Raw genomic sequence first — 25,569 nt, forward strand, 5'->3', positions numbered from 1 at the left:
TTTTTAACATTTTTGAAATAAAATGGCCCAGTCCTTTGTCTAGCTGAGGCTAATTTCATTGCTAATATTTTATGCATCCTAAATACACACAATTCATTCATATTTTCCACCTTTTTTCATAATTTGGCTGTATTACAACTTAGAAATGACAGCAATAAAAATATTCAGCCCACAAGTTATATTTACCTTGATCTGTCTTTATTTTATTAAACATTACTTGTCTCAAGCATTGTCTTCACTTGTCATTTGACCAATGTTCAGAATATTACTTACAGCCTTCAGAAGACGTGGTAACAGCCCTATATACTGTATATACACTGGCGGTCAAACGTTTGGAATAATGTACAGATTTTGCCCTTATGGAAAGAAATTCACCAAAGTGGCATTCAACTGATCACAATGTATCGTCAGGACATTAATAACATGAACAATTACTATTAAACTATTTGAAAGAGTTCTCATAAAAAAATCCTTCAAGTGCAGCAATGACAGCTTTGCAGATCCTTGTTATTCTAGCGGTCAGTTTGTCCAGATACTCAGGTGACCTTTCACCCCACACTTCCTGTAGCACTTGACCTTTCACCCCACACTTCCTGTAGCACTTGACCTTTCACCCCACACTTCCTGTAGCACTTGCCATAGATGTGTCTGTCCTGTCGGGCACTTCTCACGCACCTTACAGTCTAGCTGATCCCACAAAAGCTCAATGGGGTTAAGATCCGTAACACTCTTTTCCAATTATCTGTTGTCCAACGTCTGTGTTTCTTTGCCCACTCGAACCTTTTCTTCTTGTTTTTCGGTTTCAAAAGTGTCTTTTTCTTTGCAGTTCTTCCCATAAGTCCTCCTGAGTCTTCTCTTTACTGTTGTACATGAAACTGGTGTTTAGCAGGTAGAATTCAATGAAGCTGTCAGCGGAGGACATGTGAGGCGTCTATTTCTCAAACTAGAGACTCTGATGTACTTATCCTCTTGTTTAGTTGCACATCTGGTCTTCCACATCTCTTTCTGTCCTTGTTAGAGTCAGTTGTGCTTTATCTTTGAAGACTGTAGTTACACCTTTAGATGAAATCTGCAGTTTTTTGGCAATTTCAAGCATTGTATCGCCTTCATTCCTCAAAACAACGATTGACTGATGAGTTTCTAGAGAACATAGTTTCTTTTGTGCCATTTTTGACCTAATATTGACCTTAAGACATGCCAGTCTATTGCACACTGTGGCAACTCAAACAAACACAAAGACAATGTTAAGCTTCATTTAATGAACCAAATATCTTTCAACTGTGTTTGATATAATGACAAGTGATTTTCTAGTAACAAATTAGCATTTTAGCAAGATTACTCAAGGATAAGTTGTTGGAGTGATGACTGCTGAATAGAATTGATAAGAAATTACTTTTTCAAATAGTGATGGTGATGTTTTTTACATCAGTAATGTCCTGACTATACATTGTGATCAGTTGAATGCCACTTTGGTGAATTAAAGCACCAATTTCCTTCCGAAACCGCAAAATATGTACATTATTCTAAACCTTTGGCCAACAGTGTATATATTCAGTATACGTATAATGCATAAATAAAATCTTATGCAAAGGTTCCCACTGTGGGCTCTCCAGCATTTGAAGTTCACTTGAACTCAGCAGTGAAGCTAATCATTTGCAGGTTGGGAAGGTGCCCCTGATGACCTAAATGGCTTTTTCATGTTTCATGAATATTGTGCGAGTGCCACATTCATGCACTGTGAAATGGTGACATAATAATGTGCTATATAGAATCTTCTAACATGACCTGACATTGCAACAGAACCACTAATCATAATTTCTACTTTCATGGCCTATAAAGGTGGTAAGGATGCATATTACATCCTGTCTTCAGTTCAATATCTGGTGTACTTTAAACCACAGCACAACATTTATATTTTAAAGCCATTTACTTTTAAAAGAGGATAAACAACATCTGGAGGGGAAATGTGGGACACATAAAGATTAGCTTAAATGTACATGCTTTTGTCTGTGTACTTAACATAAGAGGGGCAAAGAGATGCTAAATATATTAAATATAGAATATTAAGACTAGTGCCGTTATTAACATAACATTTGATATGTTGATGTTAGCATTATTGCAAAGGGGTGATTAAAGTATACTGTAAGCAATCTATATTGTATCTAAAGCAAAGTTTTTGATTGACCTGGAAGTTGTAGTTTAACCCTGAAAAGACGGTTTGACCCAAATGCACAGCTGGTTGATTTCTATATAGGACTGAGAACACTGAACTGGGGGTGAGGTGTGGGGGGGTGCAGACTTTAGATAAAAACAGCATTTAGATATATGCATTTGGAAGACACTTTTACAGAAAGCAACTTATAGTCTGTTTATCACTGTTTATGCAATTTAGGGACCGAAGGATCGAACCCAAGGGTTTGGTGTTGCTAATACCAGCTTGGTTACAGGAACATTCAAGGAGCGCAACTTGCTCCAACATTTGGAGTAGAGTTGACCCAGAATCACATTTTGAGTTGTGTGCACTGACGTAAAAAGGAAAGTCTCAGCTTTCTAGTGATATATGTCTTATGCTTCTATCCCAAACTGTTGCTGAGAGATAATAATTTACTGTAAATGTTGGCTGTCAGACAGGGCTGGACTGGGAAGAGAAATCGGCCCGGGATTTTACATGGCAACTGGCCCAAACTCTGGGCAACTGGAGTGTTCGAGAGTGTTCGCTGTCCTTTTATGCATATCGTGCCGGTTTTGTAGTCCAGCCCTACTCCCAAAAACAAACTTCGCTGTGATCTGCACCATTTGTTTTTGCATCAAAATTTAACCCTTTACTAACAACCCAGATTGTCCTGAACTGAGATCAGTCATTTTGCACATATTACTTATTCTAATATAATTGATCATTGTATTTTGCATCATACATGACCAAAAAATATGGTACAAACTTGTGTCAATGCTACCATTTAAACAATTTATGGTAGTACTACGATACTTTTTTGTAAACTCTCCTGCTTACTCCTTTACAGCGGTATTAGCGTGAAGAAATTTGGATCCCTGATCCAAGTTCTGTAACCCAACTAGCTATTTTCACACTGAAACAGCAACATAATAAATGCTCCCTGAAATAAATTCATTAAGCAAGACAGACATTTCTGAAAGGACGAGTGAGGACAAAACATAGGGGCTCCGGTTACGTAAACCCTTTTCACACTCTCTCACACACACACACACACACACACACACACACACACACACACACACACCCCATTTAGCCTTAACAGACTGTAGGGGCAAGTGCTGTTAGCGAGCACCTATGAAGGCCAGAAAGGTACACGAGGGGGTGGGTGGCCAGCACCACGCCCGACCGCCTTTGTCTCCCCAGTGGTTTTTACACACCGCACCAGGTACTCATGAGTCGATCTAGGGGAGGCCCGGGACCGGTTCAGATAATCGTCACTGGTGTTGGCCATGAGCGGGAATCGAACTCGGGTCGTCAGTTTCGTAGAGCAGCGCGCTAACTGCTACACTACCGCTCCAGTAAAGTTCTGTCTCAATGAGATGAGACCATTCATGATTAAAAGTGTTTCAATATTGATGTAGGTGAATTCCATACAAAAATATTTTTGCCCTGAATGCCGATTACAAATCTAATTTAAAATGATGTCTTGAAGCACTGATTTATCAAAGCAAACAACATGCAAATCACTGAAAAAGATTTCCAAGACTGTGTAGTAGGGATGTCCCGATCCGATACCTAGATCGGTATCGGCTTCGACATTGACGTTTTTAGACGGATCGGGTATCGGTCTGACGAGCCCGACCCAAATCCGATACTCTGTGTTAGTCATGTTCGTTACTGTCAACCTTAAAAAATGACCTAAAAGAACTGTTAAAACATTAAAGCGGTTCATATGACTCGTGCATTTTATTCAAAGCCACTTGAAGACACGCGATAGCTCTGTGAATTGCAATAGGCTGTGTTTAATAAGTAAACATATAAATGCACGCGCAGCTTCAGCCCGTTAGTGAATGGCGCTTCGGTTTGCGCGCGCACTGCTATTTATAGCCTTCACACGTGCACAATATTTGAGCGCTACAAACGAACATCTCAGATGTAGATGCTCAGCAGTTCGGTTCACTTATAATATGGACTTAGAACGGCACTGGAGGTGCATTTAACCAGAATATAAATAAAGAAGCTAATTAAACTTGTAACGCTTGGACCGGATAACTCGAGAGAACTCGAGGGAAGAAAGAGCTTGAAGGCTGAAAGGCTGTATCACGCACATTTAATGACAAGTGCACAGGCAATGCAATCTTCTCATACATGAGAGCTACTCTTCCTTAGTGTCACAAAACTTATAAAATAAAATATACAGAAAAAAGGGTAGAGCACGTCTAGCATCTACAATGTCCTCATCTCATCTCCAACCATGTCATCACGCATAGTACACGTCATGAGTGATGTAACCATCTCTCTTAAATGGGCACACTGCATTATAATGTGATAAACATGAATACACAGTAACGATCGTTACAAACTGTGAATAAAAAGGGTGAGGGTTTAAAAGTTAAAGCTGTCATGGAGAGACTCACAGCAGAGATATGAACTCTGCAGGGTTTATTGAGCAGAGGATTGAAACAGTGATGTAAACATTGTGAGTAAATCCAGTTAAGCAGAGTGGCAAACAGCAGGTAAGTAATATCCAGACAGTGTATAGACACGATGAAAGAGATAACTTACAACAATTTTATGATACTTGCAGGCAATAATGGTCTTCATTATTCTCCACATGTTTGACATAGTATTTCTGAGACTCCAGAACTTTCTACTATCGATGAGAACAGGCACAGAGTGTGAAAGTGAGAGAGAGAGAGAGAGAGAGAGAGAGAGAGAGAGAGAGAGTGTGTGGCGCGCACGGGTGAGAAAGCGGGGTATTTATGCAGTCATTGATTAGCCACTAATGATATGCAGGTGCGTGTAATCAGAACTCAGGGAGTGCCAGTATCCAGTAGGCTATGCTAGTTAATAATAAAGTGTTTCTTAATAAGCTATACATTTATATTGAAATAATGTGTAGTTAAAGGTTTGTGTTTCTTTACATATTAAAGAGTACACCCAATTATTTCCACACAATAATGTAAAGATATTATAAACTGATTATGCAATAAAACAGCACTGGTATCGGATCGGTATCATCCAATACTGAGATTTCCGTTATCGGAATCGGATCGGAAGTGGAAAAAGTGGTATCGGGACATCACTACTGTGTAGAGTTCAGTAATCCATACATTCATTATTTTGGCTAATTGGGTTTATGTTAAAACACACAGTGGGTATAAATGTCTGCACACCCCTGTTAAAACAGCAGGTTTTTGTAATGTAAAAAATAAAGACTTATTGCACCTTTAATGTAAAAATTACAACCCATGCAATGCCACTAAAAAACCAAAGTGACACATTTAAAAAAAAAAAAACTGCACTTAACCCCACACAGATAGAACACTACAGACCAGCCTCTCTCATCCCATTCATGGCAAAAACACTTGAAAGGGCAGTTTTCAATCAGATCTCTGCCTATCTCTCACAGAACAAGCTGCTGGATGACAATCAGTCAGGCTTCAAAAGTGGACACTCCACTGAGACTGCCCTGCTGTCGGTCATCGAGTCGCTGAGACAGGCGAAAGCTGAATCCAGAGCATCCGTTCTGATTCTGCTGGAACTTTCTGCTGCCTTTGACACAGTCAACCATCAGATCCTTCTCTCCACCCTCTCTAAACTGGGCATCACTGGAACTGTGCTTGACTGGTTCAACTCTTATCTCTCAGAAAGGTCCTTTGAGGTAGCCTGGAGAGGGGAGGTATCCAAGCCACACCAGTTACTTACTAGGGTACCTCAGAGATCAGTGCTTGGGCCACTTCTCCATATACACAACATCACTGGGACCCATCATCCAGTCACATGGTTTCTCTTACCACTGCTACGCTGATGACACGCAACTCTACTTGTCTTTTCAGCCCAACGACACCACAGTGACAGCTCGAATCGCTGCCTGTCTGGCAGACATCTCGGCCTGGATGAAGGAACACCACCTGCAACTCAACCCAGCCAAGACCGAACTCCTTGTCTTTCCAGCAAACCCGGCTGTTGAACACAACATCACTGTACAGCTGGGTCCAACTACAGTTTCGCCTTCCAAAACGGTCAGAAATCTAGGGGTAACCATTGATGAGCTAAATTTCCAAGACCACATTTCAAAGACTGCAAGATCATGTAGATTTACACTCTACAATATCAGGAAGATAAGACCCTTCCTCTCTGTACATGCCACACAACTGCTCGTTCAGTCACTTGTCATAACTAGACTGGACTACTGTAACGCTCTCATTGCAGGCCTTCCTGCATGTGCTACTAGACCTCTCCAAATGATCCAGAATGCAGCAGCACGTCTGGTCTTTAATGAACCTAAGAGAGCACATGTTACACCCCTCCTCGTCTCTCTCCACTGGCTGCCGGTTGATGCACGCACTAAATTCAAGGCCCTGATGCTGGCATACAAAACAGTCACTGGGTCTGCTCCAGCATACCTAAAACATTTATGCAGAGCTACGTTCCCACCAGAAGCCTGCGGTCGGCTAAGGAACGTCGCCTTGTTGTACCAAAACAAAGAGGCACCAAAACACTTTCCCGGACTTTCAGTTTCATCATACCACGGTGGTGGAATGACCTTCCCAACTCAATCCGGGAAGCTGACTCACTCTCTATCTTCAAAAAACAGCTAAAAACACATCTTTTCCAAAAGCACTTAACCGGTCACTAAAAAAATTATAAAATATTTACAATTCTTGTTGCACTTAAATCTGTTTTGTATACTATTCTGATGATAGTGAAACTTTGTAATATGGCACTTTTTGTACCACTGTCTCCCTAAGATGATTCGCTGATGTTCTTCCTCTTTTGTAAGTCGCTTTGGATAAAAGCATCTGCCAAATGAATAAATGTAAATGTAAATTTCAGAGAAAAATAAAAATACTGAATAAGTGTGCACAGCCTTTTATAATTGGTAAGTGGCTGTGTTCAGAATCCATCAATCAAGCTCATGTGAAATAGTGACAGACCTGTCGTCACCTGAAGTGACTCTGCTTACCTCAGCTGTTCTTATAGGATTTTTGTCGGACCGATGGGAGGTGAGGGGCAGGGTGGAGAGGGCAAACCTTTTTCCTTTTATTATCATTTATGTTTGGATACAATGTGCATATAAGAGGCTCTTGGGTTACATCTACATTCATTTGGATACATCTGAAAACAGCATTTTCGTCTCCGTCCACATTTCCGTTTTCAAGCGTTTTCCAAAAGTTGCTCATCCACACTGAAACATATGAAAATGCTTAAATCCTATTACAGCGCATGCGTAACATTGCTGTTGCACGTACGGTCTGAAGCGCAATTGTCCTTGTGTTCCATCGCCGGACACCAATTCAGAGTAAACTCCCCTTCGCCTTTGAAGGAATGCAATGTGAAGGTGGCACAAAGTAACATTCATCTTTAACAACGCTATCAAAGTGAGTATCAGGCACAACAGCGCCGCTATAACACGGGCCGCCATCTTGATTGTTTTGATTGAATGGATCACATGACAACATCACATGACAACAAATATGTCATCATTTCAGATATCCATTTTCCCTGTCCACACACTACAACATGAAGACGGCGTTTTCAAATGTATCAGTTTTCGTTGACAACAACGCTGTCTCAGTGTGGATGGAAGGCCAAAATAAAGAGAAAAAGATGCGTTTTCAAACTAAAATGTATTAGTGTGGACGTGGCCTTAAGTTTTTTTATTGTAAATTCATTGAAAAAATATGCATAGTGCAGTCATGTATAAATGAGGCTTCACAATAATAAATATTGCGCATCAGCCACTGTGTTTAAGAAAGATTCATTGGTTTTGCTTCTGTACCGAATCCGTACCGAACTGCGACCCTAAAACTAAGGTAAGTATCGAACTGTTCATTTTGTGTACCATTGCAGCCCTGTTACAATCACAATGAAGTAAACAGTCATATAGGCTAATAAACACTGTGTGAGCAGTAATTCATCAACTGCAGACCATCATTTTTAATTAGTTGTCTGGTAATCCACTAATGTATAAAAACAGGCTTTACTTCTTTTCTCTAGCGACACCATCTGTCAAAATAACCAATCAATAATAGTTATATAAATAAACGTTCGATGATGTAATAAATAAATATCAGCAAACTATCGTCGATCATTTTTGCAGATAACCGATCGTTCCAGAAGCAGCTATCTGTAGCAGTTCACCTCTATCGCATCACGCTTGTCAGGATCCGGTGCGAGGATCACAGAGAATGCATCTCAATGCATATCAAACTCCTCCATTTGTGTTGAACACAGACGATGATAAATGTTCTCAATTGAGTCCTGTCTTGCCCTTCAGTGCCCTGATTGCAGCACAACTTCTTGGTCAGCAAAAAATATATCGTCCCCCATGACCTCTGACCTGTACAGGGCTCATTTACTGACTGGCCCTTGTGTGTGTGTGTGTGTGTGTGTGTGTGGTTTACAATGACAATATTGTAGGTTATAAACTGGTAATTACAAGGGTATTATGCTATAAATGTGGTTTATGAGGATATTTCTAGTGTCCCCATAATTTAAATAGCTTAAAAACATATTAAACGATGTTTTATGGAAAATGTAAAAATGCAGAAAGTTTTTTGTGAGGGTAAGATTTAGGGGTAGTGTTAGATTTGGGGGATAGAATCTCTAGTTTGTAGAGTATAAAAATCATTATGCCTATGGAAAGTCCTCATAATGATAGTGTGTGTGTATATAGCTGCAATGATGATGGGTGGTCTGTCTCACACACACACACACACACACACACACACACACACACACACACACACACACACACACACACACACACACACACACACACACACACACACACACACACACACACACATCTTTAACGACAAATACTCAGCAGTCATTATCTTTGGTCAACCTCCAAGGCCAAAGAAATTGATTCGGGGAGGAGGGGGAAGGTTGCGAGACTAATTACGGCAATGAACTCATTTTCAGTCGTCGGCTGGGTTGTTTTCACATCTCTTCATGCAGAGCGGAGCCGTTTCGCCGGGTCTTAAAATAATCGTTTGACACGGTGGCCTGATTAGAGGCTGTGTGGGTTTAAACGTGCTGTCAATTTAAACACATCGTTTGAAGGCAACATTGACTAATATTTCTAAAATATAAAAATTAGGCTACTTTCTCTACTTTGGTGCTTTTCACAAAACCTGTCAATAAAATATCCTGGTCATATTTCACCACAAATCAATGCAAAAAGATGATAAATAAATAAATAATATTTTGCACGGTGGCCGATAGGCCGATACAATGCCGATATATTACACAATTTAATATAGTAAATAACATGAACATAAAATTGCTAAAATAAAAAAATAAAAATAAAATAAAAAAAAAAACAGCTTTTCCACTGCACGGTACAGCTCAACTCGACTCGACTCTGCTCACTTTTTGGGGGTTTTCCACTGTGGATAGTACCTGGTACTCAGTCGAGGTCCCAAGCGAGCCAAGCCGATATTAAATGTGACATCAAAACCCTGCAGATCACTGATTGGTCCAAAAGAATCGTCACTACCAGCATCATTTGCGAAATTAGACATCAACCCGCTAGTTTTAAAGTTAGCAATAGAGATAACATGAATTTTGGCCTGTAATCTCACCCACGTTGAGGCTGCACTAAACTCCAGTGGAAAAGTAAAGCGAGCAGAGTCTAGTCGAACCGTAACGTGCAGTGGAAAAGTGCCATTACTTATAGCACACGTGAAGCGCTTTTATTTTGAAGTGTCACTCATGTTCTCATGCAGATCCAGCACGAGCAGCAATCTCCTATAGTCCTAGAAGAGTCGAATAATCATTCCAATAATCGTTCGATTAATCGGTTATCAAAATTATCATTAGTTTGCACATCGGCCTATTATTGTAGTAACAAGCGCCCTCAAGACACAAATCGCCCAAAGGGTCATTAATCAGTCGATGCTGATAATAATAACACAAATTCTGAATATCGCCCGATTTATAGGTATATATCGGTCGACCACTAATATACACTACAGACATGAATGATGCCTCCAGGATTCCTCAGACATACAATTTTCACAGTGAAAACTTTAAAACTCACATTTAGACTCACATGTTGACATCCAAAAGGAATTGCTTATTTATATCCTACAATCAAGTACACCTGGAGTATGAACAAATGAGACTTTAAATGCTTGAAGCTTTCCTTCAAGTTATGCTTAGAAGATTACATTCCCAAACAAATAGTTAACCTTCCATTTTTAGCCACAGATTCTGGACACTTGAGATCAGAGTTACTGTTGCATTCTGTTTGACTAGTTTTCAAGGGATAGATCACTCAAAAATAACTCGTGTTGTTTCAAAACTGTCCTGAGATATACCTGCCCAAATCAGTGAAGGCCAAAAACAGCCGATCGCTGTAGTTCTCTAGAGGAGAGGATCATTTTAAACCTCCTCATCATCCAAACCAGCTCTGACAGCAGGCCTCCAAAGTCAGGACGCCATAATAGAGTTTGAAAATGCAGGTTTAGTTACACTAATAGTCTGGGGAAAAAAATACAACGGTGGTGCTAGTGTCAAGTAAAACTCTAAATGAAAACACCTAGTGCAACAACTAAGTGTTGCATTAACACTTGCACCAAGTGTTAAAGTGTCAGAGGTGAGAGGGTAAATATCAATATTCAAACCAAATATTTCTAAGCTCAAATGCAGATGGATCATTTTTCCTACAGTACACAAACATATTCAAAGACCCAATTAGTATCTATAATATTGCAATTACATAGAAGGCACCAATAATCAAATCTAGATTTATCCATTTTCTAAAGAAGTGGTGTGAGTGGTGCTCATGCAAAACTCACCGCCAAAAGATTTTAACAAAATAACAACCGTTTCTCACCCCAAGTGATTTTATGGCTTCAGAAGACTTTGAATATTGTGCACAAGCCAAAGAGACTACTTAAATTATGCTTTTATGGTGCATTTTTAACAATCTTTGAGCTTGATGGCCACTGGTCCCCATTCGGAGAAGAGGATCTGAGGCATTTTACTAAAAATCTCTTTTGTGTTCCACCCAAGAAAGAAATCATACAGATTTGGAACAACATGAGGACATGAGTAAATGTCTGAATGTTCTCATGGGCTGAAAACATTAGAGGGAATAAAACAGCCTGTTATTTGAGAAAACAAAATATTACGCACAAATCTAACATGTCGTTCACAGGTTATTCTGCACTCAAGTTCAAGTCTCTGTTACGGCACATATTAAGAGTTCAGAGGGACTTGAAACCATTTGTCTGGTTTAAATAAAACTTCAATGGCAGTTGTTTTAACCTCGAGGTGAGGGTAGTAATCCTCTGGAAGGTGATTATTAAATTCTTTAGCACTCGAGGTGCAAAAAAGGCCAAACGAGAGACATAACCAGACACTGGCATCTCTATTTCCATCAACACTGTATTACTGCTTCACCGGAGCAATTCACAGCTTCACAGGAGGTGAAAATGGGAAAATTGAGAGGACAAAAATGAGGATTGTGGTCAAATCATGTCTACAAAACTGATGTAATTAAACAGTTGTGCTAATTCTCAAGAGTTTGATATTAGATCCTGGGAAAGTTGGTTCTTAGGCTATGATCAGAATAGCAAAGATGCTGAATACCACACCTGGAGTCGCGAGTTCGAATCCGGGGCGTGCTGAGTGACTCCAGCCAGGTCTCCTAAGCAACCAAATTTACCCGGTTCCTAGGGAGGGTAGAGTCACATGGGTTAACCTCCTCGTAGTTGCTATAATGTGGTTCTCGCTCTTATTGGGGCACGTGGCGAGTTGTGCGTGGAGTTGTATGTCTCCGTGGTAACACGCTCAACAAAACACGTGATAAGATGCGCGGATTGATGGTCTCAGACATGGAGGCCACTGAGATTCGTCCTCCGCCACCCAGATTGAGGTTATTTAACAAGTGACGAGATGAAATTATTTATTGTGGTAATCAATATCATGCCATAAATGCTGAAGATTAAGCTTGGCGTGTATTGACCCAGGATTACTCCTTTAAAAATAGGACCATATTATTATATTTATTAGGACCATAGTGTTTCTAATAAAGTGCTCTGTGAGTATATTTCTGTCCTTTTGAATTCACCTTCACATGGAGCTTTTATTTTGACACTGAAATTGCAATGCATTTGAACAGCTCTAAGGGTGCTTTCACACTTGCACATTTGGTGTGCACCCGGGGTCAAATTATGTCAAAGTTTGTTTCGTTTGGATAATGTGAACAATATTTTCCAAACTCCCGTGTCCTCTTGAAAAGGTGGACTGGGGAACGGTTTATGGGAACTTCAGTGCAGTTCGCTGCTAATATGAACACAATCATACCAAATCGCGGAGGTGAACCGATTGTGATGACGTATAATTATCGTCTTTGCAGGCTCGTGATCGCAATTATTATGGTATAATGCATTTCTGCTTGTGTCCAAATACACCACTTTCAAAGAGCAGCTCACATTCTTCACATCTCTTGCAAAGCATGCATGGGCTCACGGCAGACAAACGCTAATATTCTGCACTTCATTGCACATTCAAATCATCCGCGGGGGATGAACACAAGTGTTGTTCTGTGCATGGCAAGTTTTCATGGTAAATCCAAAGAGACAAACTTTAATACTTCACTTAACAGTGATGTCTTCGAGTTGTTACCTAGATACAGTGGTAACAACTCGAGACGCTTGTGCTTACGTTGATGGCATATTCGGTCCGTGGTTCGGACCCAAAAAATTGCCTCTAAACAATCAAGTTTCAAACAATTTCTTGTCGTTCTTTACCAAATTTCGATACCTAAGGGGTTAATCTAGTCAACGTCAGTGATAAGCATGTAGCATGCTAGATGTGCCAAAATCTAAAAGTGTCGGTGATTGGTTGTGTTTAGGCGTCAAGGAAAAACACTAGTTTACACCGGTTACGCCCAGAGACGCGGCTCACAAGTGAGGGTGCAGTGTGAAGGGTGCAGTGTGAATGCATCCCAAACCCCATACATGTGAAAGATGTGGAAAAGATCAAAAGTGTGGCTACATTTCTCCAGGCTCGATACCAACAACGTGCGATGCAATATTTGCGACAAGATAATTGCTGCCAAGACCGGCAATACAACAAATCTGATGAAGCACTTGACAGTGCACGGAACAAACTTAAGAGCAGAAAGTTGCTCCGTCTTCGACTCTAAGACCGAGCCGGTGCAGTCATCCTCTCAGCGTCCTCCTGCCACAGAGCTTCCTTCAACATACCCACACGAGTCCTCCTCAAAAACTACTGATGGGACTCCGACAGTTAGGTGGCACATGCTTGTGTACTAGTTAAATTAACGTTTATGTGTGCGGTGACAGTCCTATAAACTGGGACCTACGTAACGTTAGATATTGTTTGGATGTATGGCTATAGATAGCTAGCTAAATCGATGCTAAAAATGCTTTAAGGTTGACAGTAACTGATCAAGTTGAACTCACATTAAACTAGTTATCTTGTTAAACCTTACTTATCCTTCGGGTTGGTTGAATTAATAGTTTAGCCAATAATGTTACATTAATGTTATAGTCTCTGCACCTGCCGACCCTGGCATGAGGAGATCAGAAGGCTCAGGAGATGAGTCTTTGAGTCTGTAAAAAAAAGTCAACAAACTGAAAATAAATCAAACCAAAGTTTTTTTTTGAGGTAATCTTTGTAACCTTGTTAAAACGGATTTCATAAAATTGGTATCGAAAACGGCATTGAAGTCAAAATATCGGTATCACGTATTTTTACGATTACTGAACACCGTATATACACAATAGAGCATAATATTCAGAATACAGCACTATTATTCCATTCCGACTATACCCTTCTTCTTCCTAACTCAACCAAGCGTGTTTGTATGGCAGTAAGCAGTGGAGGGCCAGCTTTACGGACTCAAACAGTCCGCTGAAACACACCCTTACTTTCATCTGTGGCACATAACTCAAGTCGCTCAACAGGGAGGCATCCACCACAAGCAGACACTCAAATTAGCACCAGCATGCCAGTCTGGACGTTACGAGTCTATAACCTTTGTAAAAGACTGACCTCTCCATCAGCTGGGGGCTTTGAGGCCTGTGAGGAGTTCCGCTGGGAATTTAACAGCAAGTTTTTGTATAAGATCACACCCTTAGCAGCGCTAAGAATATATAGACTAGTAAGTCCACTTGAGCGTTCTCCCATTCCATTCGTCACTCATTGTCACCACTTCCGGTGCTGGGAAAGTGGACAGGCTAAGTTTTTAAAACCATCTGTTGCTCTGTGAAGAACTCAGAATCCCATGCTGCATTGCAATGTAAACAATTTGGCAGCATGCATAACTGGCAATAGCATTCGTGATCGCATCTTTAAACCTGTTGATGTGCGCTCCCTTTTTGAGCACAAGCCATGAAAATGACCTGAACTTAAATGGTTGTATTTACGGGACCCTTTGGAGTTTGGACACAGTTGTCGTATCTTTTGAAAGACGACACTTTGGGCTTTATTCCCCAAGTTTCACAATTAATATATGTTGTTATTTATTACATTTATAGAAGCTGAAGTTTATAGTAATGGAAATATTTTGTGCTGAACATGTTTTTATAATCTAAATATACAATATTATAAGTTCAGAGACAACCCAGAAATACAATGTTCTCAAAGTCACGAGTCTAAAGACGTTACGTTTCAAATCTGAAGATGATCGAATAATAAATGAGGTTCCTGCAGCTTTAAATATCTGTAAAATCTCTGGAAGTGTTCAGAGTAAAATTAGGCTCCGCCTCTCAAGACGACACTAAATCTGACGGCACTGCTCGACTATTATGAATAAAACTACGCCACATTTTTAAAAATAGACTTTGGAGACGGGCTGGTTTTGTTTATGAGACTCTAATATATCAGATCATAAACAGTTTTACAACATGAATGCTGCTCAGATTGCAGTTTGTTGAAGAACGATGACGAAGGCGAGATCTCATGTAAACAATGGAGAATATATCAATAATTCTCACATTTATCACTTTTATGGACAAAAAGTGCGATTGGATGTTTTTCAATGAACGCTTGTCATGGACGATTGACCCAAGTGTGTTGAACTGGATTCATCTGGCGATCGTGTTTTCATAATAAAAGTCCCGATTTGATATTGCATGTTTTCATTTGTTCTCCTGCACAAATAACTCAATTGCTGTTTCTGGAGGATTGCTATCGTGAAACAGAGATTGGATATCAATGTTGAACCCTTAAACCTTTGAAAAGATGCATGTTAACATTAATTACATTTATAGACGGTAAATTATATATTAAATGTAAGCAGAGTGACGTCACTCCCGAGTGCGAACAAACGCGTATCAACAGGTTAATCAATCATTATAAACATCTAAAAACCACATTACATGTTTGATAATATATCATCTGTCCTCCAGTGCATCTGCTGTGAAGTGTACGGTGAAATATTTTTTTAAATTGCAGCGTGCATTAAAGAACTTAAGCTCTGGGATCCGTCAGTACAGGAGAAACGCAACGCATGAGTTTTAACACGTTTGAGAAAGCAACAACACATGAAATCACGCTTGCATGACTAGTTTCTGGCCTAAAAAAAGACCTTTGATCGAAAGTGTTACAAGGACAAGAAGTAATGAGAGAAAAAAAGGGTCTTTTTTAGAGCCAAAGTTGACCCTTCAGCCTTTGTCTACATCTCAACTGTTTGCCCTGCCCCCCCGAGCAGCTGGAACGGTCCTCAATTCCCCAGATGCCTGGCTTCTACAGAAAATAGAAATGGGCTGTTAGCAGAGCCATCTATCCTCAGTGCAAATGAAATTGCTGGCCAGTAGCCCATTTTAAATCATCAGTCCCCAAAGACGTGGCCCTTTTTCCTGGTGTACATGACAATCCTTCAAGAACACTTGTAACAGCATTTCACAATGTAAACCAGATACAAGAATAAAATCTTTGAAAAGCATCCAGTATTGTTCACTGCTCTACACATTCATATGGGCTGTTCAGACAGAAGACACAGTCCAACTAATAGAACAGAGCGCAGGTGTCTTAAGACGGGTTTTTAAAAGTTGAAGTTGACGTCTTTTAACCTGACACAACTTTAAAAGAAAATGTGATCCTGAAAATCAGCAAAACGCCTTGCAACAGTGAAAGACTCACACATAGAAAAACCATAAAAACAGTGCAGATGGACACAAAAATGCATTCTGTGTGAACGGCCCCCTTACACAAAAAAACTGAATAAACTGTAACCAAAAGAGAAGGAAGCAAGGCTATTTACCGCAACCAAAACAGGTGGCACTGTCCTGAAAACTACAGGAAATGTAAAAATATAAAGGAGATAAACAGTAAATAGGTTAAGGTCCATTCACTTTGCATTTTCCAACAGACTAAATTACCTCTATTGTGCCAACCTTTGTTACAGGAAGGTACCAAGACAAGGTACATTAGGAGGCTTTTGACCTACAGATGCATTTGCACATCTATAGCCTACGATCCCCCAACTTCCTATCCAAGAACAAACCTCCATTCAATCCATTCAATCCATAATGCTTAGGAGATAGTACAAAAGCAACGTGAAATCAGGATAATGGTCAAAAATCTACATGCACAATCAGTTTTAGCTTAACCCATGTATGACCTCACCCAGATAAAGGAAAACAGATTAGTACGTTTACATGACCACACACATTGTCCACTCATTAAGCATAAACAGTTTCTAATTGTGCATGTAAACGGGTTCACTTATGCTCCTCAAAAAGTCAATAAAATGCTGTTAGGTAATTAAAATGTATCTAGTAAGAGTTTGAAATGATCTGACTGAGCTAGATAACAAATACAGATCAAGAAAATGAGCAATACTTCTCTACCACACAGAACTCTATAAGTCTGAATGAGAACTTGATCAGAAGAACCCACAGCAAGAACACAATATCAAAGTCAACATGACTTGGCCAACAGAATATGCATTTGAGGTTCTTACACCCTTGAATTTCATCTTGTACAGCTGGTACAACAGTTCAACAGACCCATCCAGTCTTGGCCACACTAAAGGACCCATCTGAGGTTCAAACTCTTGGTGGGCCTCTTCAAAATCAACCATCTGTTGAAAATGAACACTGTGGTCCCATTCTCTAACAGGGTGGTTGGGGGAACCGATGTACCTCAGAAGGGCACAACAATACACCACCAAGCAACATACATCAAATGGTAAATGGTCTGCACTTATATAGTGCCTTTTTAACCTTAACGGTTTTCAAAGCGCTTTACACTGTGAAACATTCACCCACTCATACACCAATAGCGGCAGAGCTGCCATGCAAGGTGCTAGCCTGCCATTGGGAGCAACTTGGGGTTCAGTGTCTTTCCCAAGGACACTTCGGCATGTGGAGTCATGTGGGCCAGGATTCGAACCACCAATCCTGTGATTAGTGGCCGACCCGCTCTACCACCTGAGACACAGCCGCCCCAATCAGCGATACATCAGCGATTATTCTGCACAAGTACCCACTAACAACCCGTCACTGACAGTAGAGATGAGAATAACAAGGATCTTTGTTTCCGATTCCAATTATACTTGAAGATGCTGGTTCCTTTAGAATTAATAGTTCCAATTCCAATTCTGAACAGGAACTCGTACTTGATTCCAAACCCTAACGCTACCTGAGTGATGTCTCGTCACACCGCAATGGCTTGAGGCTGTCTACACAAGATGCGTCGAAACTAACTTTCTACATGCTAACAGGAGTAGTGCCAGCAGCACAAAATGGCTGTTTCCTGATTGTGCGAAGTGAGCATTGCAACTTAAATATCCAGTGCAGCCACTGACCCAACAAAAAAGGGGAATCGAGGCCATCAGAGCTGTGAGAGTGCCATGTTAATGTGAATCTGGAGGCAACTGTGAGAATTTCGGTGTAATGCATTTCACGCCCTTATGTTCTCACCTCATAAGTCAAAAAGTCATAAAGAGAGAGAGAGAGAGAGAGAGAGATATTGACCCCTACATCAACTCCTCTCTGACAGACTAACTAATGTTCAAAGACAAATATCCCATATTTCACCATTTACTGCTTGATCCAATTCAGCATAATGGGTTGAATGAATCTCCAGGAACTACATTTTGAGTGTAGCTATACAGTTTTGAGCGTTCAAGATCAGCTGATAGCATTGTGATCCACCGGACTAATCTACAGTACTAGACAGCTGTCTCCAAAATCCATTGGCTGTCCAGATGATTCTCACAAAACATGTCAAGAAAATATGCTGGTCCTATATAAAATCTACAGAAACAAATAAGAAAATATATTTTGCATAGTGAGAATTTAGCCTATTTTAGGGCAATTAAGATTTTTTTTACATTGTGACATTATTTTCATGTCCGTTACGCATATTTTACAGTGCAATTCTCATTAGAGCAATAGGGAAAAAAGGTATCATGATTATCACGATATTCACATTACTGCATTGTTAAAAAAATTATATATTAAAAAGTGTAACGTATTTACATTTATGCATTTGGCAGACGCTTTTTCCAAAGCGACTTACAGAGCCCTTATTACAGGGACAATCCCCCCGGAGCAACCTGGAGTTAAGTGCCTTGCTCAAGGACACAATGGTGGTGGCTGTGGGGATCGAACCAGCGACCTTCTGATTACCAGTTTACCAGTTATGTGGTTTAGACCACTACACCACCACCAGCCCACGTATTTATGCACCATAGTAGTACACCAATGGTACTGCCATTAATTCTCACGGATAATTGTTGTAGAACCGCATCGTTTTTTTACTGAAATATATTAAAGTCCTAAATGGAGACTTTACTATCTTTATGCAATATACAATTTAATTGTTTTAGTTTTTTTTTAATTTGGGGTAAATATGACCCCGGTAGAATCCTCCACGAATCCTAAAGCCACTGGTTGGGAAAGGCACAGAAATGGAGCAAAAGTAGCCCCGTTTTAATTTTTCTTCAAAATCAACACCAACATTTCTTGGGAGGACTAATTCCGCGATAAAACCGGAACTTCTATCTTGAAGAGCAGCTGATTATCAAGGTGACACCTCAGTGGGTCCATTGACAAGTTCAACAAACAGCAAGCAAGCTTTGTCCAAACTAGTTTAGTCCATTTGAGGCCCATTCAAAATTAGGCAAACCTACCTAACATCTAAATCCATTTGATGTATAATCCTGAATGTTTCCTACAGCCACTGGTTGAGAACAGCTCTTTAAATGCACCATTCTGGAAAACCAAAATAATTGGTTGGAACCTTCTAGTCCTCTCTTTACTGATAGGAACAAAAGACAACAAAACAAGAGGAAAAGAAGAGGTGAAAGTTGAGGAGAAAGCGGTGGCAGGCACTGGGGCTGAGTTAGCTAAAACGCTCACAGCTGCCCTACTCATCTGCCCCCCACCCTGCCACACAAGCACCAACCGCTGTGAGGGACGGCCTCATTATCATATGTAAAGCGCTGGTGGGGAGGGGTGCGCTAGACTGTGACATTCAACTTTACTGGCTTCAAGCCAGGAAAGAAGAAGAATGGCAAAAAAGTTAAAAGAAATGCTATTGTCCTGTCATAGGCAAAGACACACAGTTCAATCCATGACCTTCTGGATGCAGAGAGTTTTGGCACTGAGGGAGGCAACAGCGTAATTCACTTACAGCAGTCGGCAGCTGGCCCGTCTAAAAGACATTCTGCACGGAAGCTTCCTTATGATTTTCCATGTCAACCTTGGTGAGGAGTATTGAAGTGACGGTTGAGAGTTAATAGCCAGAAAGATGAGGAATCAGTTTACCGAACTGGCAGGACAATCTTTCAGGAAAACTGCTCGTTGCTCTGATACGATCTCCCGCATAAAACCATTTATTCTATTGCTGCTACCTGAAGCCAAGTTTATAAACAGAAGTTTTCGTTCTGAACGAACTAAGGCACCTAAAATAAGGTGAAAGAAGCCTGCATTTATACTACGCACTGCTTGTTGAGAAAAACAAACGATAAGTTACGATTCGTTATAAACAATCGTCAATGCTCGCTCTTCGACTAGCCGAGTTCTCCTAAGTCAAGAATTTCAGGGATGAGCGTGAATAGGAGAAATATCACCAAACGAACACCTTAGTTATTAGTGTGGGCGTGGCCTTTTACACGATATCTAGTTATGAGAAATGTGCCCGCCACATCCAACATTCCTATCTTCTGGAATATCTTCTCCTAGTCTCTGAAATCGTTTCGTGTCTTTTTACACTACTGCCCTTGACATTCCCGCTAGAGTTGCACTGTTGCTACTTTTATTTATTTCGTTTACTTTTATTAATTTTTTTGAGAGTCAACTTGAACAACGAAAACACAAGCCTATTGAACATAGTAAATTAATTTGTGATATTTATTTGCTTAAAGGGACAATGTCCTACAACAGTTGGTGAGAGTTAGGGGGCTCTCTCGCTCTCGCGCTCTCTCTCTCTCTCTCTCTCTCTCTCTCACTCAAGATGTTAGCAGAGAGCAGTCAAAGAGATCCAATTAACCTTCACTTGCTCCACAGACCCACATTTCTGAGTGAACTACCCCTTTAACACTACAAGAGATCTCCTTACCTTAAAGAAACATTCCGTGTTCAATACAAGTTAAGCTCAATCGACAGCATTTGTGGCATAATGTTTTTTATCACCAAAATGTATTTAAACTGCTCCCTCCTTTTCTTTAAAATAAAAAAGCACTTACAATGGAATGCTGTAGATTGAGCTTAACTTGTATTGAACCCGGAATATTCCTTTAAAACGGCAGGCGCGGGAGGTGTGTTCCAGCAGGCTTTGTTTAGTCACACCAGACAGCGAGCAGACTGCTGGCACCACAGGAGCACAACTGAGCCATGCACAGTCACTCATCCAAGGCATATCCAAAACAACAACAGTGACTTACACCAACGAGCATGGGGAGGTCATGCGTGCCGGTTTAAATGCTGATAAAACACAATCATACTGGGATACCATCAACATCTGAGTAATACTATCTGTGTTATTCAATAATGTCAAACTTATGTTTAACTGAAGGGATTATGTGTTCAAAGAGTTTGATTTCATCTTAATTCCATAAACAAGAACAACATTATACACATCATTGGGTTTGGTCATCAAACCTGGCATGCCAGTTGTGCAAAAGACTATTTTCATGTGACTTCCAAGCAATAACACACTAGAACTTTTGCTTTGGACCGGAGTCTGTTTGACAGAGTTTGGTTGGTGTGGATGCCATTTTCCTAACTCAAGTAAGCATCAGTGAACCACACAAGAGTCCTTGTGAACCGGTAATCTGGTGTATTGTTCATGTGGACAACAGTGTGTCCAAAGGAAAATGCGCCCAAAGTTTTGACTGGTAGTTTACATAGACCAACAGTTAAAACGATATCACAACGAAACTCAGAAACTCTCAAGCCGCCATAATGGTGATTTGAATTGTGGTGATGCAATGAAGTGTTTCTGAATTCACATCTGAAGGTGAAGGTTCATATCACACTGTCGAACAGCTGGCAGCCAAATGCAACCAACAGAGTGAATAAACAACGACAAACAGGAAATGGTGTCTCTGAAACATCTGTCACATCCCAGCAGAAAGTTCCACTAATTAAAAAAGAACCTCCGACAACAGAAACTTGATTAACCAAAATGGCTAACTTATTCTGAAAAGCCCCGATATACCCCGCGGGGAGATGGTTTCGATAAAACTCCATGAGAATCTGACTGTTCGGCTCAGTCATGCAGCTGGCGGGTTTTTTATTAGAGTCACTTTCAAAGTGTTTTGTGAGAGTGCCACTGGAAACATCTGGTTTGTGGGCATCAGGGATGAGACATGGGGTTGCTTCTGACAGGATGGGCAGCAGATGAAGCCAAATCATGTAAATGACCACACAAAACCAAACAAGCCACACTAAGCATTTAAAAAACCAGTGGCAAGTCAGTGCATCCCAGAGGAGAGATAGACAGATTGAAATGGGGTGATGGCAATGAGAAACAGAAAATGAGACAAATAGGAACAAAACAAGAATTGAAAACATAAGGCGCCCTTTCTATGAAGTAATGCGTGGTAGCATGGAATAGTGATGGTGTCAGACAGGGTACTTTAATATTTACCATGGTACTGATTGATTACATATATTCACAGTACTTCAAAGAATACCATAGTATTACCTTGGTAGAAGTCCACAAATTATGGTACATAAAAAAACATGGTACTACAAAGGGAAATGTACAAAAAAACAGTACTACCATGGTGCATGTCCAAAAAAACCAGTATTACCATGGTGAATGTCCAAAAAAACCAGTATTACCATGGTGAACGTCCAAAAAAACAGTATTACCATGGTGCATGTCCAAAAAACAGTATTACCATGGTGCATGTCCAAAAAAAACAGTATTACCATGGTGAATGTCCAAAAAAACCAGTATTACCATGGTGAACGTCCAAAAAAACAGTATTACCATGGTGCATGTCCAAAAAACAGTATTACCATGGTGCATGTCCAAAAAAAACAGTATTACCATGGTGCATGTCCAAAAAAACAGTATTACCATGGTGCATGTCCAAAAAAAACAGTATTACCATGGTGCATGTCCAAAAAAACAGTATTACCATGGTGCATGTCCAAAAAAAACAGTATTACCATGGTGCATGTCCAAAAAAAACAGTATTACCATGGTGCATGTCCAAAAAAAAACAGTATTACCATGGTGCATGTCCAAAAAAAAAAACAGTATTACCATGGTGCATGTCCAAAAAAAACAGTATTACCATGGTGCATGTCCAAAAAAAAACAGTATTACCATGGTGCATGTCCAAAAAAAAACAGTATTACCATGGTGCATGTCCAAAAAAAACAGTATTACCATGGTGCATGTCCAAAAAAAAAACAGTATTACCATGGTGCATGTCCAAAAAAAAAACAGTATTACCATGGTGCATGTCCAAAAAAAAAACAGTATTACCATGGTGCATGTCAAAAAAAAAAAAGAAACAGTATTACCATGGTGCATGTCCAAAAAAAAAAAACAGTATTACCATGGTGCACATCCAAAAAACCAGTATTACCATGGTGCATGTCCAAAAAACCAGTATTACCATGGTGCATGTCCAAAAAAAAAAAACAGTATTACCATGGTGCATGTCCAAAAAACCAGTATTATCATGGTGCATGTCCAAAAAACCAGTATTACCATGGTGCATGTCCAAAAAAAAAAAACAGTATTACCATGGTGCATGTCCAAAAAACCAGTATTACCATGGTGCATGTCCAAAAAACCAGTATTACCATGGTGCATGTCCAAAAAAAAACAGTATTACCATGGTGCATGTCCAAAAAAAAAACAGTACTACCATGGTGACTGTCCAAAAAACAGTATTACCGTGGTGCATGTCCAAAAAACAGTACTACCGTGGTGCATGTCCAAAAAACATGGTATTACCATGGTGCATGTCCAAAAAACATGGTATTACCAAGGTGCATATAAAAAAAACAGTATTACCATGGTGCATGTCCAAAAAACCAGTATTACCATGGTGCATGTCCAAAAAACATGGTATTACCAAGGTGCATATCAAAAAAACAGTATTACCATGGTGCATGTCCAAAAAACATGGTATTACCATGGTGCATGCCCAAAAAACATGGTATTACCAAGGTGTATGTCCAAAAAACAGTATTACCATGGTGCATGTCCAAAAAAAACAGTATTACCATGGTGCATGTCCAAAAAACATGGTATTACCATGGTGCATGTCCAAAAAACATGGTATTACCAAGGTGCATATCAAAAAAACAGTATTACCATGGTGCATGTCCAAAAAACATGGTATTACCATGGTGCATGTCCAAAAAACATGGTATTACCAAGGTGTATGTCCAAAAAAACAGTATTACCATGGTGCATGTCCAAAAAAAACAGTATTACCATGGTGCATGTCCAAAAAACAGTATTACCATGGTGCACGTCCAAACAAAACAGTATTACCATGGTGTATGACCAAAAAACAGTATTACCATGGTGCATGTCCAAAAAAAACAGTATTACCATGGTGCATGTCCAAAAAAAACAGTATTACCATGGTGCACGTCCAAAAAAAACAGTATTACCATGGTGTATGACCAAAAAACAGTATTACCATGGTGCATGTCCAAAAAAAACAGTATTACCATGGTGCATGTCCAAAAAACCAGTATTACCATGGTGCATGTCCAAAAAACCAGTATTAACGTGGTGCATGTCCAAAAAACATGGTATTACCAAGGTGCATGTCCAAAAAACATGGTATTACCATGGTACATGCCCAAAAAAACAGTATTACCATGGTGCATGTCCAAAAAAAACAGTATTACCATGGTGCATGTCCGAAAAACAGTATTACCATGGTGCATGTCCAAAAAACATGGTATTACCAAGGTGCATGTCCAAAAAACATGGTATTACCAAGGTGCATGTCCAAAAAACATGGTATTACCATGGTGCATGTCCAAAAAACATGGTATTACCATGGTGCATGTCTGAAAAACAGTATTACCATGGTGCATGTCCAAAAATCCTGTTCTACCCGCTCCGTGCGTGACTCGAACCGGCTTCTCTGGCATGGGAGGTAGGTGTGCTAATAAGGAGGCTAAAGGCTACAGCCCCAAGCATGAGTCGCTAGTGCACCTCTTGAGGTCAGGAGAGTGAGGTTTATACACATTGCACATCTATCTATCAGCTGGCTCCCATTACACTCACCCCATAAACCTCACTCCCATCTGGGTCACGGCACCATTATGACAATCCTGTTCTATCCGCTCCATACAGGACTCGAACCGGCGTCTCTGGCATGGGAGGCAGGTGCGTTAACAAGGAGGCTAAAGGCTACAGCCCCAAGCGTCAGTCGCTAGTGCACCTCTTGATGTTAGGAGAGTGAGTTTTACACACTGCACATCTATCTATCAGCTGGCTCCTGTTACACTTATAAATCATGCTATTTACATTGTACTACAACGTACTAAAAGGAATACTATGGTATTACCATGGTTTATGTCCAAAGGCACATGCTGTTACCATAGTACCATGAAATACCACTGTACCTGCCATATATATATATATATATATGCTATATAAATAAGGGAATTCCCAGTCACAAAGCACTATTCATGTTCCAAAAGAGCTTTTTTTAATGTTCCATACACACAAGGGATACGTCTGACACAAAGGCTGACATGTTTCAGGATAGAGGGTCCAATAATATGAAGAAATCATATCAGCTAAGGTTAATATATTCTCCTTCAATGAACAAAACCCTTATTAAAAGGAGCGTAATGAAACTCACTCAAATGCCCCAATGAAAAGAAACGCAATAGAACACGGTCCAAGTAATTTCCATTCCCTAATCTCGCTCTCATGTCGGGTGGGTTGGAAACATT

The 25,569-nt window shown here is 40.1% G+C and overlaps 1 protein-coding gene across 4 annotated transcripts in view; it reads right to left on the reverse strand.

Moving 5' to 3' along the window:
• LOC127617569 (signal-induced proliferation-associated 1-like protein 2) overlaps positions 1 to 25,569 on the reverse strand; it is a 164,285-nt gene that overhangs the window by 104,369 nt on the left and 34,347 nt on the right. The window lies entirely within an intron of this gene.

Source organism: Xyrauchen texanus, chromosome 24, assembly GCF_025860055.1.
Source record: "Xyrauchen texanus isolate HMW12.3.18 chromosome 24, RBS_HiC_50CHRs, whole genome shotgun sequence".
NCBI lineage: Eukaryota > Metazoa > Chordata > Actinopteri > Cypriniformes > Catostomidae > Xyrauchen > Xyrauchen texanus.